Genomic DNA, 13,022 nt, shown 5'->3' with positions numbered 1-13,022 from the left:
CTCCCGCTGGCCGGCACGCATCGCTGCGTGTGACAGGCGGGAAACCAGCGAGCAGGAGCTGGTAACTAAGGTACACATCGGTAAGGGGGCGCGCTGTGCCTAGAAACCCTGCGTTTACCTTAGTTACCGGCGTGCTGGTAACTAAGGTATACATGGGGTTTCTAAGCGGCGCGCCCCCTTACCGATGTGTACCTTGGTTACCGGCTCCCTGCACCAGCGCACTGGTAACTAACGTACACAGCGCCGCTGCGCGCTCGGCGTGGCTGGTGCTGATCGCTGGTGAGATCTGCCTGTGTGACCAGCGATCCGGACACGGTGATATCGCTGGCGAGTCGCTACGTGTGACGGGGGCCTAACGAAGCTTCAGTGCCAGACCGCTCAGCAACAGTCTGCTATCTGAGGAGCATAAAGGGGGGAGGAAAGGATCCAACAAGGACAACTGAGCCCTCAACTTATTGAAAATACAAAAATCTTTATTAATAAATAAGAAACATAAAAAATGGTGGTAGAAAACCATGGGTCTACGTAAACCCTCATCAGCAAGGACGGGCAAAGGCCCCACGGGATAAACACATAATATACCATATAATGACAGATCCAATACATCGGCCACAAGTGGTAGTTACAAAAGGTTAGTAAGTGCTATAATATATATGCAGATAACACACTAAGGACAGGTGAGGGCATACGCCTGATGAACGTTCAGTCGTAATAATTAGCTGCCATCATATAAATCATCAGGACCCCGGAGCAGAAACGTCCACACGACCTGCCGCCGGCCCTACACGTGTCTCGCACTGATCTCCTTCATCAGGGGTGCGTGTCTATCCTCGGACATCTATACAATGCTTGGTTACTGATGTATTAGAACACTGTCTATATACACAGGATCTATTGAATGCATTGACATCTATGTCTGTCATATATTACTGTGGTATCTAAGGAGGCAAGCGTGCGATATCAATGGGCTCTGCTGATAGAAAGTCACTTTCTGCCAAAGGCTCCGGGCCAGTCATGTGACCACGCCTGGCTGCACATATTGGCTGAGAAGGCTCTATACGTTTATAAGGTGCGAGAGCCATGAGAAAGTGTCACGTGACCCGTCACACGAGGAGTAAAGGGGGACGCGGACGACGATAAAGGGGGTGGAGGTACGAAGTCGGGGCGAGGATGATGAGAAAGAGGAAAGGGGGTAGGAAGCCGGGGTGCGGACAACAAGAAAAAGGGAGGGAGGGGGGTAGGAAGCCGGGGAGAGGATGACGAGAAAGAGGAAAGGGGGTAGGAAGCCGGGGTGCGGACAACGAAAAAGAGGGAGGGAGGGGGGTAGGAAGCCGGGGAGAGGACGACGAGAAAGAGGAAAGGGGGTAGGAAGCCGGGGAGAGGATGACGAGAAAGAGGAAAGGGGGTAGGAAGCCGGGGTGCGGACAACGAAAAAGAGGGAGGGAGGGGGGTAGGAAGCCGGGGAGAGGACGACGAGAAAGAGGAAAGGGGGTAGGAAGCCGGGGAGAGGATGACGAGAAAGAGGAAAGGGGGTAGGAAGCCGGGGTGTGGACGACGAGAAAGAGGAAAGGGGGTAGGAAGCCGGGGTGTGGACGACGAGAAAGAGGGAGGTGTATGAAGCCGAGGCGCGGACAACGAGAAATGGAACACCACAAGACGCCGGGCCACTGCTGAGGCCAGTCAGGCACACCCGAGCTCTCTGTGAACTTATAATGTGGCTCCCATCACTAATCTACATGTCCGTAGTTGTACGATTGTCACCGACTGTCATAGCAAGAAAGACTGACACAGGCGCTCAGACGGGCACTCAGAGACGTGCGCTCAGAGACGGTCTGTGTGTCTGACTCAATGGTCAATGGAGAGTTGTTAATGGTCCCCGCAGTCACGGTGCAGAAGAGAGGAAGCAGACGGATAACCCTACACCCTCGCCTGTATCCCCCCGTACATACACACCGCCGTCCATCACAATAGCGAGGACACTTCAGCTAATAAGTGTCAATGTCCATTTCATGCAGAGAGCTGAGCACCTGCAGCTGCTGCGCCTCCTCCCCCAACATCAGACCGCCGAGAATATACAGCAGAGAGGAGACGCAGCACTGCAAGACCCCGAGCGCTGAGACACTGACACGCCGAGCGCTGAGACACCCCGAGCGCTGAGACACCCCGAGCGCTGAGACACCCCGAGCGCTGAGGCACGGCATGAAGGCAATACTTAGCTGAATACATGTACTTCCTTATGTTGCTGATTCAGCGGTGCAGTTATCAGGTGTCCAGACTTTCAGCTTCTTGCAATGTTCTGTTTTGACTCCTTAATGCATCCAACCACCTGCTGTGTATCAGGGACACCCCACATGACCCGCCATATACCGGGGACTCCCCACATGACCCTCCGTATAGCAGAGAACCCCCCACAAGACCCTCCGTATACTGGGAACCCCCCACAAGGCCCACCTTATAACATGGGACGACTCACAGGACCCGCCATATACCGGGGACTCCCCACATGACCCGCCATATAACAGAGAACCCCCCACAAGACCCACCTTATAACAGGGAACGACTCACAGGACCCGCCATATACCGGGGACTCCCCACATGTAGTGCCCGGTGTCACAAAGATGTGTGTCCTAGGTCATGGGTCTTCCAGCAGGACAAAGACCCCAACACTCATCAAGAAGCCCCCAGAAATGGATGGAAACAATGAGTCCGGATCTAAATCTCATTGATCACCTGTGGAGAGATCTTACAATCAGAGACACATGCGCAGAGACATGGCCGAGGTGAGGAGGCCGAGCCCGACCACCACTGAGCAAGACATAGAAGTACAAGGTATTCAGTGCTGAGAGACACGGCTGAGGTGAGGAGGCTGAGCAAGACACAGAAGTACAAGGTGCTCAGAGACATGGCCGAGGTGAGGAGGCTGAGCTCGACCATCACTGAGGAAGACACAGAAAGAAGTACAAGGTGTTCAGAGACATGGCCGAGGTGAGGAGGCCGAGGCCAACCACCACTGAGCAAGACACAGAAGTACAAGGTATTCAGTGCTCAGAGACATGGCTGAGGTGAGGAGACTGAGCAAGACACAGAAGTACAAGGTGCTCAGACACACGGCCGAGGTGAGGAGGCCGAGCCCGACCACCACTGAGCAAGACACAGAAGTACAAGATGCCGAGAGACACAGCCAAGGTGAGGAGGCTGAGCCTGACCACCACTGAGCAAGACACAGAAGTACAAGGTGTTCAGAGACACAGCCGAGGTGAGGAGGCTGAGCTCGACCATCACTGAGGAAGACACAGAAAGAAGTACAAGGTGTTCAGAGACACAGCCGAGGTGAGGAGGCTGAGCCCGACCACCACTGAGCAAGATACAGAAGTACAAGGTGTTCAGAAACTCGGCCGAGGTGAGGAGGCTGAGCCCGACCACCACAGAGCTATACACAGAAGTACAAGGTGTCCAGTGCTCAGAGACACTGCCGAGGTGAGGAGGCTGATCCCGACCACCACTGAGGAAGACGCAGAAGTACAAGGTGTCCAGTGCCCAGAGACACGGCCGAGGTGAGGAGGCTGATCCCGACCACCACTGAGCAAGACACAGACGTACAAGGTGTCCAGTGCCCAGAGACACGGCCGAGGTGAGGAGGCCGAGCCCGACCGCCACTGAGGAAGACGCAGAAGTACAAGGTGTTCAGTGCTCAGAGACACGGCCGAGGTGAGAGAACTGACAATGTAACTATGAAGCTGCTTCAAATCTGCAAAGAAACATTGAGCGCTGTGTGCACGAGACCTCAGGAATCCCAAACACTTTGCAGGTGAGAGGGAATACATCCATTTTTGTGACAAACTGCAAGAAAACACATAATATATATATATACACACACACTGTGTAGGTTATAGAATGTAACCGGAGTAGAGGCTGACCTGGACGGACAGGCGCCTTTTTATGTTGCTCTGATAAACCGTGCAGCGCGCACGTTATCACACACGCTCGCCGTGTTCACACGTTGCAGTTTTGCTGCCTTTTTTTACCAATGATAAAGCCCTCAGTAATTTTATCAAACCTTAAATATAACGAAAGCAGAGCGGAGATCTGAGGCAAAAAGCAAAATATAACAGGAGAGCAAAACCGCAGCGTGTGAACAGAGCCGGAATCTGCAGGTGTCAGGACGATTGGTGAAGACACAGACTGCAAACAGGCGGACCCCCGGAGACAGGTGACAGCGAGGACCCCACCCGGGGACGGGAAGCGGTGACAGCGAGTGACGGGTGTGTGTTGGTTGCAGGTCACGTGTCAGTGTGTCCCCGGCGCTGGCCCCCGTCCCCCGCTCGCACTCACCTTTGCTCCCGGTCAGGACTCCGCCGCCTGGAAACCCCACACAGAGAACAACCCTGACCAGGAAGAGCCCAGCCAATCACAAGAGAGTAGGGCGGGGCCAGCGAAGACAGTGGCCAGATATGGTCAGAGGGCGGGGCTATGTAAATATGTGACGTCAGCGCAACAGGTAGTTTCCTGGAGTCCGCGCGGCTGTGACGACATCACTGGAGTGTAACACACACCTCTATATACCGCTCTGTAATACACACCTCTATATACCGCTCTGTAACACACACCTCTATATACCGCTCTGTAATACACACCTCTATATACCGCTCTGTAACACACACCTCTATATACCGCTCTGTAATACACACCTCTATATACCGCTCTGTAACACACACCTCTATATACCGCTCTGTAATACACACCTCTATATACCGCTCTGTAACACACACCTCTATATACCGCTCTGTAATACACACCTCTATATATCGCTCTGTAATACACACCTCTATATACCGCTCTGTAATACACACCTCTATATACCGCTCTGTAACACACACCTCTATATACCGCTCTGTAACACACACCTCTATATACCGCTCTGTAATACACACCTCTATATACCGCTCTGTAACACACACCTCTATATACCGCTCTGTAATATACACCTCTATATACCGCTCTGTAACACACACCTCTATATACCGCTCTGTAACACACACCTCTATATACCGCTCTGTAACACACACCTCTATATACCTCTCTGTAACACACACCTCTATATACCGCTCTGTAACACACACCTCTATATACCGCTCTGTAACACACACCTCTATATACCGCTCTGTAACACACACCTCTATATACCGCTCTGTAACACACACCTCTATATACCGCTCTGTAATATACACCTCTATATACCGCTCTGTAATATACACCTCTATATACCGCTCTGTAACACACACCTCTATATACCGCTCTGTAATACACACCTCTATATACCGCTCTGTAACACACACCTCTATATACCGCTCTGTAACACACACCTCTATATACCGCTCTGTAACACACACCTCTATATACCGCTCTGTAACACACACCTCTATATACCGCTCTGTAATATACACCTCTATATACCGCTCTGTAACACACACCTCTATATACCGCTCTGTAACACACACCTCTATATACCGCTCTGTAACACACACCTCTATATACCGCTCTGTAACACACACCTCTATATACCGCTCTGTAACACACACCTCTATATACCGCTCTGTAACACACACCTCTATATACCGCTCTGTAACACACACCTCTATATACCGCTCTGTAACACACACCTCTATATACCGCTCTGTAACACACACCTCTATATACCGCTCTGTAACACACACCTCTATATACCGCTCTGTAACACACACCTCTATATACCGCTCTGTAACACACACCTCTATATACCGCTCTGTAACACACACCTCTATATACCGCTCTGTAACACACACCTCTATATACCGCTCTGTAATACACACCTCTATATACCGCTCTGTAACACACACCTCTATATACCGCTCTGTAACACACACCTCTATATACCGCTCTGTAACACACACCTCTATATACCGCTCTGTAACACACACCTCTATATACCGCTCTGTAACACACACCTCTATATACCGCTCTGTAACACACACCTCTATATACCGCTCTGTAACACACACCTCTATATACCGCTCTGTAACACACACCTCTATATACCGCTCTGTAACACACATCTCTATATACCGCTCTGTAACACACACCTCTATATACCGCTCTGTAACACACACCTCTATATACCGCTCTGTAACACACACCTCTATATACCGCTCTGTAACACACACCTCTATATACCGCTCTGTAACACACACCTCTATATACCGCTCTGTAATACACACCTCTATATACCGCTCTGTAACATACACCTCTATATACCGCTCTGTAACACACACCTCTATATACCGCTCTGTAATACACACCTCTATATACCGCTCTGTAATACACACCTCTATATACCGCTCTGTAATACACACCTCTATATACCGCTCTGTAACATACACCTCTATATACCGCTCTGTAACACACACCTCTATATACCGCTCTGTAACACACACCTCTATATACCGCTCTGTAACACACACCTCTATATACCGCTCTGTAACACACACCTCTATATACCGCTCTGTAACACACACCTCTATATACCGCTCTGTAACATACACCTCTATATACCGCTCTGTAATACACACCTCTATATACCGCTCTGTAATACACACCTCTATATACCGCTCTGTAACACACACCTCTATATACCGCTCTGTAATACACACCTCTATATATCGCTCTGTAACACACACCTCTATATACCGCTCTGTAACATACACCTCTATATACCGCTCTGTAATATACACCTCTATATACCGCTCTGTAATACACACCTCTATATACCGCTCTGTAATACACACCTCTATATACCGCTCTGTAATACACACCGCTATATACCGCTCTGTAATACACACCGCTATATACCGCTCTGTAACACACACCTCTATATACCGCTCTGTAACATACACCTCTATATACCGCTCTGTAATATACACCTCTATATACCGCTCTGTAATATACACCTCTATATACCGCTCTGTAACACACACCTCTATATACCGCTCTGTAATACACACCTCTATATACCGCTCTGTAACACACACCTCTATATACCGCTCTGTAACACACACCTCTATATACCGCTCTGTAACACACACCTCTATATACCGCTCTGTAACACACACCTCTATATACCGCTCTGTAACACACACCTCTATATACCGCTCTGTAACACACACCTCTATATACCGCTCTGTAACACACACCTCTATATACCGCTCTGTAATATACACCTCTATATACCACTCTGTAGTACACACCTCTATATACCGCTCTATAATACACACCTCCATATACCGCTCTGTAATACACACCTCTATATACCGCTCTGTAATACACACCTCTATATACCGCTCTGTAATACACACCTCTATATACCGCTCTGTAATACACACCTCTATATACCGCTCTGTAATACACACCTCTATATACCGCTCTGTAATACACACCTCTATATACCGCTCTGTATTATACACCTCTATATACCGCTCTGTAATATACACCTCTATATACCGCTCTGTAACATACACCTCTATATACCGCTCTGTAATACACACCTCTATATACCGCTCTGTAATACACACCTCTATATACCGCTCTGTAATACACACCTCTATATACCGCTCTGTAACACACACCTCTATATACCGCTCTGTAACACACACCTCTATATACCGCTCTGTAACACACACCTCTATATACCGCTCTGTAACACACACCTCTATATACCGCTCTGTAATACACACCTCTATATACCGCTATGTAACACACACCTCTATATACCGCTCTGTAACACACACCTCTATATACCGCTCTGTAATATACACCTCTATATACCGCTCTGTAACATACACCTCTGGGGTATTTGGTTGCCCCCAGGTCATCAGGGATTTATTATATCCCACCTTCCAGTTCCAGTTTGATACTTGCAGCTCTCCGGCGCCCCCCTTACCCTCAGGTCAGTCAGGGAACTGCACCTAGGACAAGCAGTCGCCAGAAGGGCTTCCTTCCTGTGTACTGGCTATTGGCGCTCTGCAGGGAGGGCAGTATGCATATTCCCAGTCTCAGGCGGGAAATATACTCAGGGGCAGGCTGGGCCGGGGGACAGAGAAGCAAATGCTGCCCGGGCCGCTCACCCAGCAGCTGTACAGGGCCGGCGGCCTGATGGCTCCGCTGCGCACAGCAAATTGTGTGCGGCCGTGTCCGCTGTACTGTGACGCTGCCGGCAGCAGACCAGCCGCATCACAGTCTATCAGCGTACACGTCTGTGCCAGGAGCTGTGCATGGCCATCTAACCTTGACGGCTGTGTAGCTCTCGCTCCCTTCATATTCTGTACTTCCGGGTCAGTGTCGGGCATGCACGATGACATCATCGCGCATGCGCCAACATGTCCCGGCGGACGCTGGAAGCAGAGGGGCGCTGCTGCGGAGCGACTGTCAGGTAAGTATGAAAAACTTTTTTGTTTTCTTTGCAAAATGAATTCAATGGGTGAGGGTGTGTAAAAGGGGCCGCACATGATGGAGTGGGGGGGGTAAGTAGGGCCGCACATGATGGAGTGGGGGGTAAGTGGTGCTACACATGATGGAGTGGGGGGGTAAGTGGGGCCGCACATGATGGAGTGGGGGGTAAGTGGTGCTGCACATGATGGAGTGGGGGGGTAAGTGGGGCCGCACATGATGGAGTGGGGGGTAAGTGGTGCTGCACATGATGGAGTGGGGGGTAAGTGGGGCTGCACATGATGGAGTGGGGGGGTAAGTGGGGGTTTAAAGGAGGCTGTACATGATGGAGTGGGGGGTAAGTGGGGCTTCACATGATGAAGGGGGAGTGGGGCTGCACATGATGAAGGGAGAGTGGGGCTGCACATGGAGTGGGTGGGGGTCAGTGCGGATGTACATGATGTAGTTTTGGGGGTAAAGGAGGCTGCACATGATCGAGTGGGGGGGTAAGTGGGTCTGCACATGATGAAGGGGGAGTGGGGCTTCACATGATGGAGTGGGGGGTAAGTGGGTCTGCACATGATGAAGGGGGAGTGGGGCTTCACATGATGGAGTGGGGGGTAAGTGGGTCTGCACATGATGAAGGGGGAGTGGGGCTGCATATGATGGAGTGGGGGTAAGTGGGTCTGCACATGATGAAGGGGGAGTGGGGCTGCACATGATGGAGTGGGGGTAAGTGGGTCTGCGCATGATGAAGGGGGAGTGGGGCTGCATATGATGGAGTGGGGGTAAGTGGGTCTGCACATGATGAAGGGGGAGTGGGGCTGCACATGATGGAGTGGGGGTAAGTGGGTCTGCACATGATGAAGGGGGAGTGGGGCTGCACATGATGGAGTGGGGGTAAGTGGGTCTGCGCATGATGAAGGGGGAGTGGGGCTTCATATGATGGAGTGGGGGTAAGTGGGTCTGCACATGATGAAGGGGAGTGGGGCTGCACATGATGGAGTGGGGGTAAGTGGGTCTGCACATGATGAAGGGGGAGTGGGGCTGCACATGATGGAGTGGGGGTAAGTGGGTCTGCACATGATGAAGGGGGAGTGGGGCTGCACATGATGGAGTGGGGGTAAGTGGGTCTGTGCATGATGAAGGGGGAGTGGGGCTTCATATGATGGAGTGGGGGTAAGTGGGTCTGCACATGATGAAGGGGAGTGGGGCTGCACATGATGGAGTGGGGGTAAGTGGGTCTGCACATGATGAAGGGGGAGTGGGGCTGCACATGATGGAGTGGGGGTAAGTGGGTCTGCGCATGATGAAGGGGGAGTGGGGCTGCATATGATGGAGTGGGGGTAAGTGGGTCTGCACATGATGAAGGGGGAGTGGGGCTGCACATGATGGAGTAGGGGGTAAGTGGGGATGCACATGATGAATTGGGGGTTAAGGGTGGGGTGGTGAGAGCAAATGATCTAGCTGAGAACAAATAATGAATTTTCAGGGTGATGGGAGTATATGATGTATTGAATGTGGGGTAGAGCAGTTTCTAATGAATGTAGGGTGGGAGAGAAAGACACAATGAATTGGGGCAGGAGGGGCATGTAAATATAATGAATAATGAATCGGGGATAGGGTTAGAGCGGTAGGTACATAGTGAGGGGGCGTTAAGGATAAAGTGACTGGTAATGGATTGGGGAAAGAGTACAGGTGCTAAATGTAATGTGCTGCTGCAGTGCAGTACAGCGCAACCTCCACTAGGGGGTGATGGTAAGGGAAGAGAGGTTGCACACACACAGCGTAGTAACACAGAGTAACAGCACAGGTGTCACAGGTGATGAAAGCGTGGTCAGACGAGCCAAAGTCAGCAACTGTCAGGAGCAGAAGTACCAAGGGACACGGCAAGTGCGCAGTCAGGGACGAGTGAGAAGTGAGGACCTACCAGGAACGTGGTATCAGAAACGTAAGAAGTAAGCCATTGTCAGGGTGCAAACCAAAGGGTCAAAGCTAGTCAGAAAGAGTGGTATCAGAAACAGAAAAACCAGAAGCAGAGTCCAGAGATCAAGCCGGGTCATATGCAGGTCCAGGTAATCGGGGGCAGAAGGAACACTAAAGGAATATAGGTCAGAGGCAGTAGCTTGGAAGCTTGCAGTATAGCTGATGCTGGCCCGCAGGCTGCAGAGTACTGAAATAGCCCAGCCAGCTCCAGAACGAGGCAGAGGGGATTAACTCCCGCATGACCAGTCCAAAGAGAAGACAGCAGAAAACAAACTCTGGACTGGATCATGACAGTACCCCTCTCTCAATGGGGGGGGCAACAGAACCCCCAGGCTTCCCTGGACAATGAGCGTGAAAGGCCCAGACCAACCGATCGGCATGGACCGAATGTGTTGGCCCCACAACTGGTCCTCAGGACCGTAACCTTTCCAAAGGACCAAGTACTGAAGTGAACGGCGGAGCATACGAGAATTCACCACCCGTTCCACCTCATACTCGGTCTGGCCATCTACCACAACAGGCGGCGGGAGCGAGGGAGACTCACCAGAGGAAGGCACCGACGGCTTCATAAGCGCCTTATGGAATACATTGGGGATCCGCAAAGACAGACGCAAGCGCAGGTGGAAGACCACCTCTAAAATTTCATAAGGGCCAATAAATTTGGGACCCAACTTAGCAGAAGGAATCCTCAATCTAATATTCTTGGTGGATAACCATACCTTATCCCCCACCTGGTAGGCCGGCACCACAGAACGTCGTTTATTCGTAAAAAATTTATATTTGCCCTAAGCCTCCCCAATGTTTCTCTAAACCTCCCCCCAGATCTACCCCAACTGCAAAAAGGCCGAATCAGCCCCTGGACACCCTGAATCCAGCCGGGAAAACTCACCAAAGTGAGGGTGAAACCCATAGTTGCAGAAGAACGGGGAAGTACCAGTGGACTGATTCACACGATTATTGAAACTCCGCCATGGGTACCGCATGGGTACCGCAGAGCACCAATCGTCCTGTCTGGAAGTAGCAAGACACTGCAATATCTGCTCCAAAGACTGATTGGTCCTTTCAGTCTGACCGTTGGTCTCGGGATGGTAGGCTGATGAAAAGGTCAGACTGATACCCAGCCTTTTACAAAAAGCCCTCCAGAATTTTGCCACGAATTGCACCCCTCTATCAGACACCATACTGACAGGCACACCATGCAATCGGACCACATGCTCAATGAACAGTTTAGATAGAGTCTCAGCATTAAGGAGGCCTGCCAAAGGTACAAAATGCGCCTGTTTGCTGAACCTATCAACAACTACCCAGATCACGGTTTTGCCATTAGAAGGGGGAAGATCGGTGATAAAATCCATGGACAGATGAGTCCACGGTCTATCTGGAATTGGCAGTGGCATCAATTCCCCGGCCGGCCGGTTACGAGAGGATTTAGCAAGAGCACACGTTTCACAGGAAGACACAAATCCACTGACATGAGAAGCTATCGAAGGCCACCAAAACAACCTAGTAATGGCTTTACATGTGGCCGAGATTCCAGGATGCCCACTCAGAGCTGAGTCATTGAACTCCCGAAACACCCTTAACCGAAACTGAACAGGCACAAAGAGCTTATTATCAGGTATGGACGAAGGAGCAAGAGATTGAACCTCACGAATCTCTCATTCCAATGCCGAGGACAACACAGCCACCACCACTCCACGCTGAAGAATGGAGGAAGAAGGTTCAGGAGGTGAAACTGAATCCATGCTACAAGATAAGGCATCAGCCTTCACATTCTTGGACCCTGAAAGTAATAGAAAACTGAAATCGGGAAGAAAAAAGTGCCCACCTTGCCAGTCTCGAAGTCAGACGTTTGGCTGACTCGATGTACGATAGGTTCTTGTGATCTGTAATGACAGTGATACGATGGACAACCCCCTCCAAAAAATGCCTCCATTCTTCAAACGCCAATTTAATGGCCAATAGCTCACGGTTACCCACTTCATAATTCCTCTCAGCAGAGGAAAATTTTCTCGAAAAGAAGGCACAGGGCCTTAAGTTAGTCAACGTGGTGGGCCCCTGGGACAACACAGCCCCCACTCCCACCTCCGTGGCGTCCACCTCTACGATAAATGGTTTAGACAAATCAGGTTGAACCAATACAGGGGCGGTCATGAAACAGTATTTTAAAGAAGAAAACACCGCCACAGCTGGAGCTGATCAGTTTTTAAGATCAGCCCCCTTACAAGTTAAATCCGTGAGGGGTTTGACAATCTTGGAAAACCCCTTAATGAATTTTCTATATAATTGGCGAAACTGAGAAAACACCGAAGACCTTTGAGATCTCTGGGTTGTACCCAATCCACAATAGCCTGTACCTTCCTAGGGTCCATAAGAAACCCCTCAGCAGACAAAATGACCCCTAGGAAGGCCAATTCTTGAGCAAAGAATGAACACTTCTCTGGATTAGCAAACAGTGAGTTCTCCCTAAGCCTCTGAAGAACTGCACGGAGGTGGCCCATGTCACTCTGCTTGTCAGTAGACTATATAAGAATGTTATCCAAATAAATAATCATGAAACGCCCAATAAAATCTGAGAA

The 13,022-nt window shown here is 50.5% G+C and overlaps 1 protein-coding gene across 2 annotated transcripts in view; it reads right to left on the bottom strand.

Moving 5' to 3' along the window:
- The window catches only part of NR1I2 (nuclear receptor subfamily 1 group I member 2), a 69,865-nt gene extending 65,410 nt beyond the window's left edge, over positions 1 to 4,455 (bottom strand). Inside the window, exons 1-2 of one of the 2 annotated variants that reach the window (XM_073576973.1) lie at positions 4,333 to 4,443; positions 2,544 to 2,730 (exon numbers count right to left, since the gene is read on the bottom strand). The gene's annotated coding sequence lies outside the window, so the exon portion shown is untranslated. Of the gene's footprint in view, positions 1 to 2,543; positions 2,731 to 4,332 lie in introns of both variants that reach the window. The other variant, XM_073576972.1, reaches the window with a different exon arrangement.
- Positions 4,456 to 13,022: the final 8,567 nt, after the last annotated feature.

This window comes from Dendrobates tinctorius, unplaced genomic scaffold (genome assembly GCF_039654945.1).
Source record: "Dendrobates tinctorius isolate UK_male_01 unplaced genomic scaffold, ASM3965494v1 ptg000054l, whole genome shotgun sequence".
NCBI classification, from domain to species: Eukaryota; Metazoa; Chordata; class Amphibia; order Anura; family Dendrobatidae; genus Dendrobates; species Dendrobates tinctorius.
This window is presented reverse-complemented; position numbering and strand designations above follow the sequence as displayed.